The sequence below is a fragment of the Pelodiscus sinensis genome, chromosome 1, assembly GCF_052426305.1.
Source record: "Pelodiscus sinensis isolate ZL-2025 chromosome 1, ASM5242630v1, whole genome shotgun sequence".
In the NCBI taxonomy this organism is placed as follows: Eukaryota; Metazoa; Chordata; order Testudines; family Trionychidae; genus Pelodiscus; species Pelodiscus sinensis.
Genome location: NC_143052.1, coordinates 196014707 through 196026691, shown reverse-complemented (window position 1 = coordinate 196026691; position 11985 = coordinate 196014707). Strand labels below are relative to the sequence as shown.

The window sequence follows — 11985 nt, the reverse complement described above, 5'->3', positions numbered from 1 at the left end:
TTTTAAAAAAGATGGGCTTCTGAATAAAAACTTGTAGTGATACAGTATTCTTTGTGTAACTTGTTTCTTGTGGGGGAAGTCTTTTTTTAAGCTGTCATTCCTCTTTCTTGACACATAGCTGGATTAACTATACTTGCAGTGAAGGTGGCAAATGTATTGGAGGTGTGCAAGTGTTTTACATTCAGGTATGAATTAACTGTTAAGGAAAATGTACATGCCTGTGTATATAATATAAAAGAGTATATTATATACATGGATGAAGTGCTATATTGCTTGAGACAGTTACAATTTAAGTTTCCCTTTTCTGCTATGCTGTCTGCTTTTTTAGATTAGTTTAGGCACATTTAAAGGAAGGCTGTGCAAAGCGCATTTATTTACTCAGTAGAAATGCTAAGTAACAAAAATATGTATGGTAATACAAGTCTGTGCACTGTCTATCAATGTGACTGTGGCATTTACAATAAATCCAATTCATTGGTGTAAAATCTAAAGACTATTCTCTAAGCCCTCTGGAGAATTTGAGTAGCTACTCCTGGCTGTCCTAGAATTCAGAGTAAAGGGACTTTTTTTCTCTCATGCATCCCTAATTGCCTCAGGTGATTCCTTAGAAGGACAGTGTATCTAGTGCAGTCTTAAGGCTAAAGTTATGAATGTGGTACCTTATACAGGCTGTCGAGTTATTGTGGAAGAATTCATGCTCCATGCATCAGAATGAGTTCTATGTAAAAATATCTGAGTGTCAGATCAACCTTAATGGAAGGTTTCTTTTTTTTACTTGATGTTCCAGTGGCTGTCCTTTTAACTGAAAGCATCATACTAGTATTCAGGATAAAGCAGTAATGTGGGCACTAGTGAAGCACTTGCATAGCAAAGCTAATGAACAAGTGCATTTTGTTACATGTTTAAGTTAAGATATTTTTAGGCTTACTCTCTACATTCTTCATTGCAACTGTTAATCACAGCTGTACTTCATAAAACAAAATACATTTTGTGGGATTCAGAGCTTCCAGCTCGAAAGCCTCTGAAGTGTTGCAGCAGCATCTTAAGTGCTATATAATTTGTACAGTTGCTGACTTCACAAGATGTATAATCAGACTTAGATCCTGGTCTGCTTATGAAATTGCATAAAGGTATGTAGCAAGTGTCCACCTATTACAACTTCCTGTACATCAGGAAATAAATATAATCATTTAGCTTTTAGAAAAGAAGGAAACTTACGCTACTAGTGTTTTCAAGAGCTTGTATTAATTAGAACTCTCCTAAAAGTGGCTGAAGAATAGCTCTATTTAAATGAAGAGGATATAGACATTTTGAGACCAGGCAAATTATTTACTTTCAGTTTTTATACTGCACTTGGAATTGGCAAATAGTGATCGAGGGCATCAGAAAATCTTACACATCTTACCTCTTCAAGGTGAACTTTTGGACCAAAATAAAAATTGAGTTATTTCCAGATATGTGTAGAATGCCTTCATTATCCAGATTGCTGGGGAAATCAGCACATACAGAAATATATTTTACAGTCTTAATGGCAAAGCAAAAAAAAAAAAGCTTTTCTCTTACTTTATCTTTATGATGTGTAAAGATAGGTTTGTTCTCTGTTTCAGTACTCTAGAAATCAGGTCCTGGCTTTGTTACTGCAAGGACTTTAACAGTGTTTTGAGGTTTGGGGTGGCAATACCACAATGAGCTGAAACGGAGGGTGCCCCTGCCAGCAATTGAAAGGTTGAGATTAACTCTTAGCCCTGCAGTTCACCTCAAAGTATATGTTAAGATTTACCCATTTTTCTCTTCAGTGCCATTGTGCTAAAACCCTTTTCTACTTAGATTGCAGGATTCAGCAAGAAAGGGACAGCATTCATGTACATTTAGGCAATGCCTTGCATATTGTGGGCACTACTGAAATAAAAATCAGTTTATTTTCTTTTTTGGCAATCAGCATGTGCAAGACCTTGTCTATATACAGAGTCCTGATGCTGACTGACTAAACTATGAGCCAGTGTCCAAGCATGGGTTTGTACTAGTTTATGTACATCATTTTAGCCTGGTACAGCTTTTGTTTGTAAACAAGGCCTAAACTTGTACACATCACAAATTAATTGTAAAGAGCACAACTGCTCTTTGCTTTGTTTACTTCAGAAATTTTCTTCCTCATTGAAATCCATTGAAAGCATAATTTTTGTGGTCTTGTAAATTAATAATGTAATTGAAATGCACATTTGGGGCACTGATAGCAAACGCCAGGGGATGTCACTGAATTTCACAAGGCAGAAAAGCTTTTTCTTGTCAGGTGGAAATATACATATTGTAAGCATAGAGCACAAACCTAGCACAAACTCCGTCTTCCTTGAAGCCTTACCCTTCATCTGTAATACTGCATACTACTCCATTGAAATTGTTGAGTGTGAACTTTAAAAGGACTAGGCACAAATTCTGTCACTTGCTGAAAGCAATCTAAAACTAATTAGGCTTGTTAATAGAAATGGAGAAACTTCACTTTATTAGCCTAGTCCTATCCTCCCTTTCCCTGTTTGAAGTCTAACACAATCAGTTTGAAAGGTACCTACTTATGACTCTTTTCAAACAGTTTCTTCTGTTGAATATCACATGGAATTTCTTAACCTCAAGCAAATGACGGCATATGGTACTGTCCAATGTCTGGATACACTTAATTTTAAATAAACTAATTCCAAGTGTCTTCCTCTTATTTGTATTAGCCTCACATCAGATTCTTCTGTAAAAGTGCTGCTTGTCCATGAATATGATGTATGTTAACCAAATGGAGAACTTATACAAAATAAAGTTTTTTTGATACATAATCCGCACGTGATAGAAACCAAACCCTTCTTTTAATCCATAAGAACAGCTATACTGGGTCAGACCAAAGGTCCATCCAACCCAGTACCCTGTCTGCCAACGGTGGCCAATGGCAGGTACCCCAGAGGGAATTAATCGAGCAGGTAATGTCTCTCTCCTGCCCTCCATCTCCAACAGAGGCTGGGGATACCATTCCTTCCCCATACAGGCTAATAGCCATTTATGGACTTCTTCCATGAATTTATGTAGTTCTCTTTTAAACCCTGTTATAGTCCTAGCCTTCACAGCCTCCTCAGGCTAGGAGTTCCATTGATTGAATATGCACTGGGTAAAGAACTTCCTTTTATTTGTTTTAAACCCTGCTGCCCATTAATTTCTTTTGGTGGCCCTTAGTTCTTATATTATGGGCAGGGCTCAACAATTAATGTAATCTACTCGCCTGTGGCGAGTAGATTACAAGATGGCAGAGCCGCGCAGCACGGTCAGCGCATGCGCAGCGTGGTCTGCACATGCGCAGCATGCCGAACCATGGGGCTGGCGAACGGTTTGGCAAGCCCTGATTATGGGAACAAGTAAATAACTTATTCACTTTCTCCACACCACTCATAATTTTATATACCTCTATCATATCCCCCTTAGTCTCCTCTTTTCCAAGCTGAAAAGTACCAGTCTCTTTAATCTCTCCTCATATGAGACCCGTTCTAAACCCCTAATCATTTGAGTTGCCCTTCTCTGAACCTTTTCTAATGCCAGTATATCTTTTTTTGAGGTGAGGAGACCTCATCTGTACGCAGTATTCCAGATGTGGGCGTACCATGGATATATAAAAGGGCAATAAGATATTCTGTCTTATTTTCTATCCCTTTTTTAAATTATTCCTTACATCCTGTTTGCTTTTTTGACTGCTGCTGCACACTGCTTGGACGTCTTCAGAAATCCAGACACTTTTCTGTAGTACCTCACAACCTTGCCAGTAGTTGTAAACATTTTAAGCACCCCACCTAGCTAAACCATTTTCATTTGAGAGAGTTACTTTTTTAATATTTTGGTGAATTTATTTCCTTAAAAAATATATATATATATTTAAATCCATGTAGAACACTCGGGCACTGGTGTTACAAAGTAGAGACCACTGTCTTTCCTTATGCGTATCAATAAGAGTTGGCCTTGAGAAAAGACTGCAGGATTTTTGTTTTGATTGTAGAAATCAATCTTGGCTAATGCCATTTTTATTCAAGAACATAACAGAAGAATCTTGCACAACTTATCAAATAACTAGTGTCTTAAAAGTCCAATACACTTACTTTCTCCTTGTCATTGTACAACATGATTTGGTAAATTGATTTTAGTCAAGGGTTAGTGATTTGTGGCTAGTTCCTCTGCTGACATTCACTGTTTCAAGTCTCCTGTACTGATAGGATACATCTGAATTTCCTGTCTTTTTATGCTACATATCTATAATCTCACTTTATAGAATAGAAACTACTTTAAAAGCCTGAGATGAATTTTTGAATTTAATTTAAAAAGCAATCATTTCTCTGTTACTTGGGAAGCTAAATGTTTATCGCACAGCATCACAGCCCTGCCTCTGTTCTAGATAGTGATTTTTGAAAGCATTCCTAAAAGTTGGTTCTAATTAAATTCATTGTAACTAGAAATAGTATATATCTATTTCTCTTCCCTGAGTAAATTGATATACCACAAACTTAGAACTGTTTACTTTGTATATACATAAATATGTTTGAGCTGGTAGGTAGACTAATCAGCAAGACATTTTTGTCTACTGTAGTCTCTATTTTCCCACAGTTATTTTAACAGTTGCCAACAATGGTAAGTCATATACATGGAAATCAGCAAAATTTCTATCTCCTGATTGTGTGTGTGAGAGTGATGGGTCCAGTCTTTCTTTTAGTTGTCAGGAGTGTACTGCCCTGTAATACATGATCTACCGTGCTTATTTAACAGTACCGTAGTGTTGTGCTGTAATGGTGTTTAATCTGCATATTATCCTTTTGTGCCTGTGTTATTTTTAAAATCTTTAAAAGAGTGTTATGTCAAATACACTCATTGCAGTTTGAACTAATTAGCACACAGATCCAAGGACAGCAGAGAGTCTTAGGCTTTGTCTGCACATACACACTGACCTGGTGTAACTTCAATCAGCTTACAGTCCTATGTAGCAACTCTCCTAGACTGTCTCTAAACTACATCCCTTTTCTCAAAAAAGGGATGTAAATTAGACACTTCGCTATTGCAAATGAAGCTGGGATTTAAATTTCCTGTGCTTCATTTGCATAATGGCAGCCGTGTATTTTCTGAAACGGGGCTTTTCAAAAGAAAAACGGCCATTTAGACAGGGATCAATAGAAAATAAAACCCTTTTTCGAAAGATCCTGTACTCCAAAATGAAGCGCAGGAAATTTAAATCCTGATTTCATTTGCAATATCAATGTGTCTAATTTACATCCCTTTTTTGAGAAAAGGGATGTAGTTTAGACAGCCCTAGGGACTTATTTCAGTTTAACTAAAACCTGTTTCCAGCTAACCTAAATTAAACTACTGTAGGACAGGTTTATATCTGAGTACTCTGTTCCAATATGGCTATCTGAAATTGCACTTTTAATTAAACTAGTACAACTTTGTGTGAAGATAAGCCCTAATTTACAGAAGTGAGCAGGGTGTGACTGATTACTGAACAGTCAAAACTTGGGAACTCTTAATTTGTCTCCTGTGCTGCATCTGATGTCTCATGAACAGACAATATTTATTTTGTCCTTTTAGTTGGTGGTGGTTCTGCCCACTGGTAAGTTTCTAGTTTTCATGTTGCAGAGAGTGACTTGAATGTTTGTTGGTGATACTTCCTAACAATCATTAATGTATGCTTTTCATCCATCTGCCAAGCCATCCAGAATTAGAGACCCTTGAAACATAAGGCCATGGGGAGAGTACTTAAAAATTCTGCATATTCAGCTGTGCTAGGCTGTTCATCATCTTACTGAAACTGAGCTGGCTCCGTTGTTGAGCAGTCAATAATAAACTATGGAAACAAGAAGGAGTTAGTCAATAATGAAGAGTTACCACCTGAACTAAGTACATGATAGTTTTCCCGTTGTCCACTTCTCCTGTAATCCATTTCCAGCACCACTCCTAGCCATCCTGGCTAATAAATATGGATGACCCTAATCTCTGTGAATTCATCTAGCTCCTTTTTGGATCCTATTGAAATCCTGGTCTTCATAACATCCTCTGGCACGGAGTTTCACAGTGTGTGCTGCATGAAGAATATTTTCCTTTGTTTGTTTAAAACCTGCTACCTATTATCAGGGCTCCCGTGGCGATATTTCTAATTGCGTCATAGCTCTATCGCACAGGACTGTTCCAAAAAGGAAACTTTACCACAAATCACCTGTCTGCTCATCAGTTGTAACCCCAACCCCTCTTCTCGTGGCTGCCTGTTATGGGTGGGAGTAGGGGGAGGATGCTGGTGCTTAGCTGACGGGCTAGAGAAGGATGGATCCAGGACGTGGCCTCTCACCAGGCAGCTAGAAGGCTGGGTGCAGCGCGCTGTGAGCTCACGCTGCTGCGTGTGGGCCCCCCCCCCCCCGCATATCTCCCCTACACGCACCGGAGAGAACGTGAGCACCGAGAGCGACTCTCCGCTTTCCCATTGGCGGGGCGTGTCCCCCTCCGCCCACGGCCCGGCCAATCAGCGCGCGTCTCCCTCCAAAAGCTCGAGAGGGCAGCGACTGGCCGGGTTCCCTTCGCACACGCGCCGGGGGTGCTGCCTGCGGCTGCTGCTGGGGTCCGGGCCGCCCCCTCCCGCGCGGTGCGGCCAGGCTGCGGCTCTCTTCCCGCCGGTCCAAGTAGGTGCAAGTGGCAGGGCTGGGGGCGGATGGCGGGAGAAGGGGCGTGGGCTGGAGCGGTGCACCCGCGCGCCCGGGCGCTTTCGCCCTTGTTGCCTAAAAGCGGCGTGGTCTTTGTGAGGGTGTGCGCCCTCCCTGCCACTTCCTCATGATTGCATCAGCTTGTGCTGCACCCTGCAGGTGGGTGCGCTGCCCTCTGGCAGTACCATGCCGTAGGCGTTACGATGGATGGGTTCAGCTCTTCTCCCCACCCACCCTCTTTTTTTGCGGGGGGGGGGGTCTGTTTTGGAGAGTTTCGGGATGGGAGCGAAGACCTGTGTGCCCCTGCCTACGCTATCGTTACATCCCCCCCTCTCTCTCCCTCCCTCCCCAAAATGCCGGTGCGGCGTGGAGAGCGGATTCTCTAGCTAGCTGGATGGTGCAAGGTGAACGCTGATGCTGCAATAGTTGGAGGTGGGGAACAAAGCCGTCCAGTTCTTGTTACTCTGTCTTGCGGTCTTTAGGAAATCAGCGGCGGAAAATAAACCATTTGTGCGGGTTGCAATCGGCAGAAGCTGTTCTGCTGGTGCATGAGACTTTAACCAGTTGCCAGTATGGCACATGGAGGCATCAAGGTGCCAAGCTCCCGTCATCATCTTTTATTCCAAGTCTTGCTGAAATCCTTGGTGCTGGTAATATGCGGCACTAGAAAGAGGATCTGCTTTAGGCATCTAGCTCAAACTTGAGATCTAAATAGCTTTTGCAGACAGGATCAGTAGGTAGCTTTCTCCAGTTGCAGTTCAAGGGGTACATAGTGCTTGATCTGATTCTGTTCTGGAAAAATTCTCACAGTGTATTTCATTCTAATCTTTTAAAGGTTATCATGTTCTAATTTGCTTTACCAGTCTTCTTCATAGTACAGAGAAATATTGTTGGATGAAAAAATTATTTGCTTTATTCAACTTGGTAGTGCTTGCCCTGATAAAAGGACAGTAAATATTGTTTTTCTCAGGTCTGTGTGTTTACTTCTAAAATGTATTTGGAAGTTATTGTTTCTAGGTGTGAGTAGAAAAACAGATGGCTGAAGGAAATACTCTATATAAATGAATGGCTTGCAAATAATATTAATTAAGGTCATGGCCAGAGCTTAGCATTTCTATGGGTGAACCACTGAAAATGTAAAGAAATGAAGGAAGCACAAAGTTTTGAGGGAAAGGCTGCGAATTGACTACTGGGAAGCTGACATCTGTTACTGTAGGAGTCTGGTTTCCTGTGTTGATGGCACACAGGTCATGTTTGAGGGATGCTTTGTGTTAGTGTTCCAGTTTATCTCCTTATCCCTTATACTGGCTTGGCATTAGTTCTTTGACCATTCTGGGCATCTCTCTACCAAAAATCTGAGAGCTTTTACATGGTTTTCTTACAACACTTGTGTGTAGGGAATGTGTTTTATACAGCCCGCAGTGACTCTGAATACAGTTTGGGTCTTTGAGTGCTTCACAGTAAAATATTATAATAATGCCAATAAAACATTATTAAATTGACCAGTAATCTGATTCCTCTCCTTTTTAAATAGTCTCTCATTTTGTCTTTATATTCCTATCTTTCTAAGGGCCTGGTCCTACAAAGTGCTGTGCATGCTAGCTTTAATCTAATGAAGTGCCTAGGCATGTGATTTGCTATTAAATAAGTACTTGTCCTAATTCTGTCAATGGGACTCTGCTGAATCCAGGGTCAGGACTGAGCATTGAATGATGGGAAAGAAATTCTGCAGTAGTGGAAAGTGTGAGACAAGAGCCTGGTGACATCATATGTAATGAGGCTGAAATCGAAATGGGGGGAGAGAAATTGGGATGGGGAACAGGCATCTGCTGCTGGGTTTCTTATAAAACTCGAGTTTCTTAGTCTAGTAATTCTGGGAATAAGGAAACCCCGCCGTGTACAGGCACAAAGTTTAATGAGAAATTACATGCTGTTGCTTGAAGTTTTATCATCTTTATTCCAAATGCTTGGGGGATTTGGTTACCGTAATTCTATTTTACAGAGTGACTCAGCACTCTTAAGTCTGTAATTTGCACATACCAGTGTGTGGGGGATTAGAAAAGGAGATGTGTATCTCCGTTCTTCTTTCAGTCACCTTGGTGATGGAACAGCACTGCTCTACCAATAAACTGACAAAAACCTGTTTGGTTTTTTTTAGTGTGTTTTGTGGTGGTGTGGGTTTTTTTTCCACATTTGAAATTATTGCAGGGGATTTGTTATGATAGAACTCTACTTTTTGGTGAATTTGCTTCAGTGATGTCTCTATGCTAAGGAGAGGTTCTTATTTCCTTAATGTGCTAAGCATAACAGAGACAGAGTTTTACGTTAAAATTTGAACGTGAGAGTATTAGTGTTTAGTAGCTCCTAATCATTTAAATTTCATTAGGTGTTAGGTTACAAAAATGTCTCTGTGCCATATGATTTGTAAAGAGAGACTCTAGAAATTTTTTAATTTTTAAAGAATAGTGCTGCTGAGTTAATTTTTCTGATTCGTCCTCATTATCACTAATCTCAACTGTTTCATGAGAAACATAATGACTTAAACTTTAACTAAAAGACTCATTGTTGTGGGTGTGTTTTGTTTCTTTGGGTTTTTAAACTGACATGGTTAAGCTGGTGTAACTTTATGTAGATATGCTTAATTTGGTTTTTAAACAAGGAGAGCCAGGTATAAACAGATATACACATCCAAATAGGAGTTTTCACTGTTTTAGCCTTTAGTTGAACTAGCTCAAGTTTTTGTGCATACTAAGTCTAAGAGTACCCAAAGTTTAAAAATCCAAAATCTGGGAGTGGAGAGCATGCTTTCAGAAGTCTTAAAAGAGCAACACTCTAAGAGAAACTACAGAATCCGAACCACCAAAAAAAAAGAGAATTTGCCTTCCGCTGGTGCATCTCTTTCAAAGATTAAATGAACTTGCGTTGGTTCACACTGCTGGATTGTTAATGAGTAGAACCCACCATCAGTGTAGATACATGTCCTCTGGAATGGTGGTTGAAATATGAAAGGGCATCTGGCATATAAATATCCTGTGATGCTGGCTAAAGTGCCATGTGAACTCCTTGTCCATAATGTCACCTGAAAGTGAGAACAGAAGTGGGGTGCATTCTCTCCTGCAAATGCAAACAGCCAATTTTTCAGGACAAACAAGTTTAAACAAAATAGGACTGAGAGGACTCGTAAGCTCTAAAGTTTTACATTGTTTTTTTGTTTTTGTTTTTTGGAGGCCGGGGGGGGGGGAGAGGTGGTTGAATGCAGCTAATTTTTTGTGCCTAATTTTACATTTGTAAAGTCAACTTTCATGACAGAAATTGTACTAGAGTACTTGGAATTACCATGCAAATATTTGTAATAAAAATATAGTAAGCATTGTACACTGTGTTCTAATTGAAATCAATATATTGGAAAATGTAGAAGACATCCCAAAATATTGAAATAAATGGTATTATATTGTTTAATAGTGCAGTTAAGGTTTGCTATTAATCCTGATTGAGTTTGCAGTTAGTCACTTGACAGCTCTACAAAAAACAGATAGATCAGCAAGGTAATCTGACATACCCTCACATTTCATGAGACGTTATCATACTATTCAGTACACCAGTCCATCTTGTTCCAGATCTGTACAAAGCAGCCCTCTTTTCTTTGCAAAGCATTAGGGTTTTGCAGAACTTGCTCTGGGTAGTCTTACATCCTGCGTTCACCATTACTTTGCCATCAACCCTTGTTTTAATATCTTTGTAATGTTAAATGGACAGGTGCAAAGGATAGGTTTTATGTCAAGCCACAGAGGAGGACTTGGATATAGGAGGCCCCTGGCTTGTGACGTGATTGGTTCCGGGGGAAGAGTCGCAAGTTGGGGGTGTCATAACAAGGGTTGCCAGATTGGTTGAAATAAAAATACTGAACACCCCGACTCCCACCCCACTTCACCCCGAAAAAATTCTGTTGAAGGAAAAAGGCTCCAAGACTTAAGAAGAAAAATAAAACCGCATTAAAACAGCATGTCTCCTTTAAGAGTGAGTGCAGGGATAGATACAGGCGAGTGGTTGAGCACTAAGACCCAGGGAAAAGCATTGCTTGCCCTAGGTCTTTAGGCCGGCAGCCATTTTGTGCTGGCAGCCTTGTGGAGCCAGGTAAGCATGGGGGCTGGGGCCGGGGTGGGAGGCCAGCTGCTGAGTGTTTGTAGGGTTGCCAGGGAAAAATTCAGAGAATACCGGACATCTCAGGTGTCTGGTATTCTCTGAATTTTTTTTACCATACAGGAGGCAAAAATACCGGACTGTTCGGGTAAATACTGGACACCTGGCAACCCTACTCGTAACTTGAACCCTCATTGATGATAGTGCATGCATCTGACGAAGTGGGTCTTTTCCCACGAAAGCTTATGCTCCTACACTTCAGTTAGTATATAAGGTGCCACAGGACTCCTCGTCGCTTTCATTGATGATAGGCGCTGTGCGCTGCTGTAAATTCAGGCCAAGGATGTGAGTCGGATGTTTTTGGCCCCTTTTGCACTTGCAAAAATTGTTATAAGTGCAGGGAGTGGAAAGTCGAGGGCCTCCTGTATAGCAATGCAGCACTGAGGAAGGATGACACTGCTGTGGTGAAATGCCTGTGCATTTTTATCTGTGGGATAAAACTATAGAGAGAGGATTGGACTGAACAGCTTTGAACTCTGGGATCCTCTTAAAAAAAAAAAAAAAAAAAAACCCTATCCGTCTCGAGACCCACCTCTTGCACGGAGCTGAGTAATTCAGGTAGGCTCCACTCCAGGAAAGCACCTGAGAGCCAGACCCATAGGCATGCGCAGCACGTTACATTAGGGTGTGCACCTGAAGAATTTTTTTAAAATGTACTTTGCCCCCTATTAGCCACGCCCCTGACTCCCATTGGCCAAACCTCTGGAGGTAACACTCAGGGCAAGATGGACACATGACCAGAAGTAAAAGGTGTCATGTGACCCCCCCTCCCCCCAAGGACTTTTCCCACCATCCTCCTACCAATAGGAATTAGTTTGGCCCCCACCAACCCCCCCTTATGCAACTATCCTGCAGTTGCATTAATTCAATGTGTGTGACATTAACTCAGGGATAGAGAGGCTGGGGGAAGTGTTCCCTCTAAGAGTTTCCTCCCATGAGAAGAATGAATTTTGTGCTGTGCACCAGTACTGAGTTCATGTGGCTTGTTTGGATGTGCCACTGTTATTAATAAATATCTTACAAACCACTACCTATTCCTTCTGCTGCCAAATCTCCCCTTGCTTCATCAGCTCCTCTTGTGCCT

At 40.9% G+C, this 11985-nt stretch overlaps 1 protein-coding gene across 3 annotated transcripts in view; it reads left to right on the top strand.

Annotated features, from left to right (window-relative positions):
• Window positions 1–6522: 6522 nt before the first annotated feature.
• The window catches only part of LOC102445047 (cystathionine beta-synthase-like), a 56248-nt gene continuing 50785 nt past the window's right edge, over window positions 6523–11985 (top strand). For 2 of the 3 annotated variants that reach the window (XM_075912406.2, XM_075912366.2), the window contains exon 1: window positions 6523–6680. The gene's annotated coding sequence lies outside the window, so the exon portion shown is untranslated. Of the gene's footprint in view, window positions 6681–6842; window positions 6861–11985 lie in introns of those variants that run through there. The other variant, XM_075912394.2, reaches the window with a different exon arrangement.